The 6,861-nt window shown below is 33.3% G+C and overlaps 2 long non-coding RNA genes across 2 annotated transcripts; both read right to left on the bottom strand.

Annotated features, from left to right (window-relative positions):
* Positions 1-299: 299 nt before the first annotated feature.
* LOC132300891 (uncharacterized) lies at positions 300-3,035 on the bottom strand. The gene is made up of 2 exons (XR_009480613.1): positions 2,451-3,035; positions 300-2,251 (listed from the first exon to the last, which is right to left on the bottom strand). It is a non-coding gene; the product is annotated as an uncharacterized LOC132300891 (long non-coding RNA).
* Positions 3,036-5,792: 2,757 nt separating this feature from the next.
* LOC132298859 (uncharacterized) lies at positions 5,793-6,572 on the bottom strand. The gene is made up of 2 exons (XR_009479978.1): positions 6,184-6,572; positions 5,793-5,984 (listed from the first exon to the last, which is right to left on the bottom strand). It is a non-coding gene; the product is annotated as an uncharacterized LOC132298859 (long non-coding RNA).
* Between the last annotated feature and the right edge of the window lie 289 nt (positions 6,573-6,861).

Consider the following 6,861-nt stretch of genomic DNA (forward strand, 5'->3'; position numbering starts at 1 on the left):
ACGGAGCGATATTACATGTCACAATCCAATGAATATTTGAAAATATTCAAAATAAAGATATCCATCATATCAAATTTGTCAGTAGTTTAACTTCAAATTAATTACACTTCACAAACCCTCATACTTGCAGTAACTTGTCCAAAATTCATGATTAAAGAAAAAGACTTAAACTGTCACGCCCCGAATTTTTTTCTAAATAAATTCCTCGATTTATTCAAATCAAAATACATCAGTATTACACCCAGGATCTCAAAAAAAATATCATTTTGTTTAAACAGAATCAATTCCTCAAATAAATATACAAAATCTCTGAATAAATTAAAATAATTCCTCAAAAATGAATATACAAAAATCTCTAAATAATTAAATAAAAATCCTCAACACCAACTCTTCCACCTAAACTCGCAACTAAAAATCCTCAAGCATCCTCGATACTTGAAACTGGAAGGGGGTGAGACGGAGGAAGTCCCAGTAGGAAAAACCATAGCAAGGATTTCAAAGAGTTTCATGCAAAATTAACTTCACAAAAATATACATATATATTTAAACAAAATATATATATGCAATTTTAACAAAACAACAATTAATAAAATATTTGAATCAAAATCATCCAGGCCATTCAAGATATGAAGAACCCTACACTGTAAAACAAAAATCACTGCATCCTCAATTCTCTAAGTCTGTCTGCCCATCTTGGCACTGTCTGTTTCCTCAAACTCACTCTAATTTTCCTTCTCCGTTTGCTCATATAAACACAAAACACTCTATTTATAATGTAATTCCACTGGCACAAAATAAATATCAATTCAATTACAGAACAAAAATCTATTCGGTCCCGCCGTCCATTCAAATTCGTACATTTTCTTATCTCTTAGTCTTTATTCTCATTCAATGTATCACTTAAAAGACAACAAAAATCAGCCACCAAATACAAGGCCACGTGAGTGAATCCAAGAAAGAACTTTGGCCACACAATACAAATACACTACATAGAAAAATATATATAAATATCCAAAGTGGGTCCCGTACCAAACACATTTCCATTTCTCTTTTTGCTTCCTTCATTCATTTTCGGCAGCCAGCATAATCCTCCTCCAGATTCATTGTATCAAATTAACAACAAAGCCATGTGCACAAAATTAAAGACAAAAAACGTTGCCCAAATAAAATCTAAGTGGGCCCGCCAATCCAAATACATCATAGTTTCCACTTCCTTTCCCACTTCGTGCTGCCTTCTCTTTATCTCACAAACCATATTAGATATATATATATATATATATATATATAATGTATCAAAACCAAAATCAACCCATTAACACCATTTAATGGGATCCGCCAATAAACCATTACAATTCTTTTCCTCTTCAATTTTCGACAGCTTTCTCCCATCATGATAATTAAAATCATGAAATGAAATTAAATAAAAACTGTAGTCTCCAATTTAAAAATCAATAACTCAATCTCTAATTAGTAAGTCTCCAATTAAAACAAAATAATCAATTTTAACAACTAAAAATCATAAAATAATTGAATTTCAATTCTTAAAAAAATTCGGGTTGTCACATTCTCCACCACTTAAAAAGAATTTCGTCCCAAAATTCAGATCGAACAGTCTTCGTACCTGAAAACACCAAAAGTAGTAAAACATAATCCATAAAAAAAAAAAAAATCCTTACCCCAGGCGATGTCAAATTCAGTGACATGAAAAATATTGTGGTAGCTGACAGTGCTAATTACCCGCTCACACACTCCGTAACCGTTGTGGTAACTAGACGATGCCGTTACCCGCCCACAAAATAAAACCGATAGTGATCTAGGGACACCTACCTCTAATCACTGATAGTAATCATCCTAATAGCTGCCAGTGAACGACATCTGGACACACACACCCGGCTACGAGTGGTAGCTAGTCAATACTAAACACTCGCCCACACACACCCGACAACATCATTACTAAACTCACACTTCCGGCTAGGTACAGGCTCTAATATCATTCTCTCACGCCCCGAATTTTTTTCAAAATAAATTGCTTGATTCATTCAAATCAAAATACATCAAAATATACAAATAAATATACAAAATATACAGAATCAATTCCTCAAATAAATATACAAAATCTCTAAATAAATTAAAGTAATTCCTCAAAAATGAATATACAAAAATCTCTAAATAATTAAATAAAAATCCTCAACACCAACTCTTCTACCTAAACCAGCAACTAAAAATCCTCAAGCATCCTTGGTACCTGAAACTGGAAGGGGGTGAGACAAGGGAAGTCCCAGTAGGAAAAACCATAGCAAGGATTTCAAAGAGTTTCATGCAAAATTAACTTCACAAAAATATACATATATATTTAAACAAAATATATATATGCAATTTTAACAAAACAACAGTTAATAAAATATTTGAAACAAAATCATCCAGGCCATTCAATATATGAAGAACCCTACACTGTAAAACAAAAATCATTGCATCCTCAATTCTCTAAGTCTGTCTGCCCATCTTGGCACTGTCTGTTTCCTCAAACTCACTCTAATTTTCCTTCTCCGTTTGCTCATATAAACTCAAAACACAAAACACTCTATTTATAATGTAATTCCACCGGCACAAAAATAAATATCAATTCAATTACAGAGCAAAAATCTATTGGGTCCCACCGTTCATTCAAACTTGTACCTTTTCTTATCTCTTAGCCTTTATTCTCATTCAATGTATCACTTAAAAGACAACAAAAATCAGCCACCAAATACAAGGCCACGTGAGTGAATCCAAGAAAGAACTTTGGCCACACAATACAAATACACTACATAGAAAAATATATATAAATATCCAAAGTGGGTCCCACACCAAAACACATTTCCATTTCTCTTTTTGCTTCCTTCATTCATTTTCGGCAGCCAGCATAATCCTCCTCTAGATTCATTGTATCAAATTAACAACAAAGCCATGTGCACAAAATCAAAGACAAAAAAGGTTGCCCAAATAAAATCCTAATGGGCCCGCCAATCCAAATACATCATAGTCTCCACTTCTTTTCCCACTTCGTGCAGCCTTCTCTTTATCTCACAAACCAACATTAGATATATATATATATATATATATATATATATATATATATATCTAATGTTGGTTTGTGAGATAAAGAGAAGGCAGCACGAAATATAAAATGTATCAAAACCAAAATCAACCCATTAACACCATTTAATGGGATCCGCCAATAAACCATTACAATTCTTTTCCTCTTCAATTTTCGGCAGCCTTTTCCCATCATGATAATTAAAATCATGAAATGAAATTAAATAAAAACTGTAGTCTCCAATTTAAAAATCAATAACTCAATCTCTAATTGGTAAGTCTCCAATTAAAACAAAATAATCAATTTTAACAACTAAAAATCATAAAATAATTGAATTTCAATTCTTAAAAAAATCCGGGTTGTCACATTCTCCACCACTTAAAAAGAATTTCGTCCCGAAATTCAGATCGAACAGTCTTCGTACCTGAAAACACCAAAAGTAGTAAAACACAATCCAAAAAAAAAAAAATCCTTACCCCAGGCGATGTGAAATTCAGTGACATGAAAAATATTGTGGTAGCTGACAATGCTAATTACCCGCCAACACACTCCGTAACCGTTGTGGTAACTAGACGATGCCGTTACCCGCCCACAAAATAAAACCGATAGTGATCTAGGGACACCTGCCTCTAATCACCGATAATAATCATCCTAATAGCTGCCAGTGAACGACATCCAGACACACACACCCGGCTACGAGTGGTAGCTAGTCAATACTAAACACTCGCCCACACACACCCGACAACATCATCACTAAACTCACACTTTCGGCTGGGTACAGGCTCTAATACCATTTTCTCATGCCCCGAATTTTTTTCTAAATAAATTCCTCGATTTATTCAAATCAAAATACATCAATATTGCACCCAAGATCTCAAAAGAAATATCATTTTATTGAAACAGAATCAATTCCTTAAATAAATATACAAAATCTCTAAATAAATTAAAATAATTCCTCAAAAATGAATATACAAAAATCTCTAAATAATTAAATAAAAATCCTCAACACCAACTCTTCCACCTAAACCCGCAACTAAAAATCCTCAAGCATCCTCGGTACCTGAAACTGGAAGGGGGTGAGACGGGGGAAGTCCCAGTAGGAAAAATCATAGCAAGGATTTCAAAGAGTTTCATACAAAATTAACTTCACAAAAATATACATATATATTTAAACAAAATATATAAATATGCAATTTTAACAAAACAACGGTTAATAAAATATTTGAAACAAAATCATCCAGGCCATTCAAGATATGAAGAACCCTAAACTGTAAAACAAAAATCACTGCATCCTTAATTCTCTAAGTCTGTCTGCCCATCTCGGCACTGTCTGTTTCATCAAACTCACTCTAATTTTCCTTCTCCGTTTGCTCATATAAACTCAAAACACAAAACACTCTATTAATAATGTAATTCCACCGGCACAAAAATAAATATCAATTCAATTACAGAACAAAAATCTATTGGGTCCCACCGTCCATTCAAACTTGTACCTTTTCTTATCTCTTAGTCTTTATTCTCATTCAATGTATCACTTAAAAGACAACAAAAATCAACCACCAAATACAAGGCCATGTGAGTGAATCCAAGAAAGAACTTTGGCCACACAATACAAATACACTACATAGAAAAATATATATAAATATCCAAAGTGGGTCCCGCACCAAAACACATTTCCATTTCTCTTTTTGCTTCCTTCATTCATTTTCGGCAGCCAGCATAATCCTCCTCCAGATTCATTGTATCAAATTAACAACAAAGCCATGTGCACAAAATCAAAGACAAAAAAGGTTGCCCAAATAAAATCCTAGTGGGCCCACTAATCCAAATACATGATAGTCTCCACTTCCTTTCCCACTTCGTGCTGCCTTCTCTTTATCTCACAAACCAACATTAGATATATATATATATAATGTTGGTTTGTGAGATAAAGAGAAGGCAGCACGAAATATAAAATGTATCAAAACCAAAATCAACCCATTAACACCATTTAATGGGATCCGCCAATAAACCATTACAATTCTTTTCCTCTTCAATTTTCGGCAGCCTTTTCCCATCATGATAATTAAAATCATGAAATGAAATTAAATAAAAACTGTAATCTCCAATTTAAAAATCAATAACTCAATCTCTAATTGGTAAGTCTCCAATTAAAACAAAATAATCAATTTTAACAACTAAAAATCATAAAATAATTGAATTTCAATTCTTAAAAAAATCCGGGTTGTCACATTCTCCACCACTTAAAAAGAATTTCGTCCCAAAATTCAGATCGAACAGTCTTCGTACCTGAAAACACCAAAAGTAGTAAAACACACCCAAGGCGATGTGAAATTCAGTGACATGAAAAATATTGGGGTAGCTGACAGTGCTAATTACCCGCCCACACACTCTGTAACCGTTGTGGTAACTAGACGATGCCGTTACCCACCCGCAAAATAAAACCGATAGTGATCTAGGGACACTTGCCTCTAATCACCGATAGTAATCATCCTAATAGCTGCCAGTGAACGACATCCAGACACACACACCCGGTTACGAGTGGTATCTAGTTAATACTAAACACTCGCCCACACACACCCGACAACATCATCACTAAACTCACACTTCTGGCTAGGTACAGGCTCTGATACCATTCTGTCACGCCCCGAATTTTTTTCAAAATAAATTGCTCGATTTATTCAAATCAAAATACATCAGTATTACACCCAGGATCTCAAATGAAATATCATTTTATTGAAATAGAATCAATTCGTCAAATAAATATACAAAATCTCTAAATAAATTTAAATAATTCCTCAAAAATGAATATACAAAAATCTCCAAATAATTAAATAAAAATCCTCAACACCAACTCTTCCACCTAAACCCGCAACTAAAAATCCTCAAGCATCCTCGGTACCTGAAACTAGAAGGGGGTGAGATGGGGGAAGTCCCAGTAGGAAAAACTATAGCAAGGATTTCAAAGAGTTTCATGCAAAATTAACTTCACAAAAATATACATATATATTTAAACAAAATATATATATGCAATTTTAACAAAACAACAGTTAATAAAATATTTGAAACAAAATTATCCAGGTCATTCAAGATATGAAGAACCCTACACTGTAAAACAAAAATCACTGCATCCTCAATTCTCTAAGTCTGTCTGCCCATCTTGGCACTGTATGTTTCCTCAAACTTACTCTAATTTTCCTTCTCCGTTTGCTCATATAAACTCAAAACACAAAACACCCTATTTATAATGTAATTCCACCGACACAAAAATAAATATCAATTCAATTACAGAACAAAAATCTATTGGGTCCCGCCGTCCTTTCAAACTTGTACATTTTCTTATCTCTTAGTCTTTATTCTCATTCAATGTATCACTTAAAAGACAACAAAAATCAACCACCAAATACAAGGCCACGTGAGTGAATCCAAGAAAGAACTTTGGCCACACAATACAAATACACTACATAGAAATATATATATAAATATCCAAAGTGGGTCCTGCACCAAAACACATTTCCATTTCTCTTTTTGCTTCCTTCATTCATTTTCGGCAGCCAGCACAATCCTCCTCTAGATTCATTGTATCAAATTAATAATAAAGCCATGTGCACAAAATCAAAGACAAAAAGGTAGCCCAAATAAAATCCTAGTGGGCCCGCTAATCCAAATACATCATAGTTTCCACTTCCTTTCCCACTTCGTGCTGCCTTCTCTTTATCTCACGAACCAATATTATATATATATATATATATATATATATATATATATATATATATATATATATA

The sequence above is a fragment of the Cornus florida genome, unplaced genomic scaffold, assembly GCF_030987335.1.
Source record: "Cornus florida cultivar Cherokee Brave unplaced genomic scaffold, ASM3098733v1 CherokeeBrave_3.0.0_Hap2_Chr03, whole genome shotgun sequence".
Classification (NCBI taxonomy): Eukaryota; Viridiplantae; Streptophyta; class Magnoliopsida; order Cornales; family Cornaceae; genus Cornus; species Cornus florida.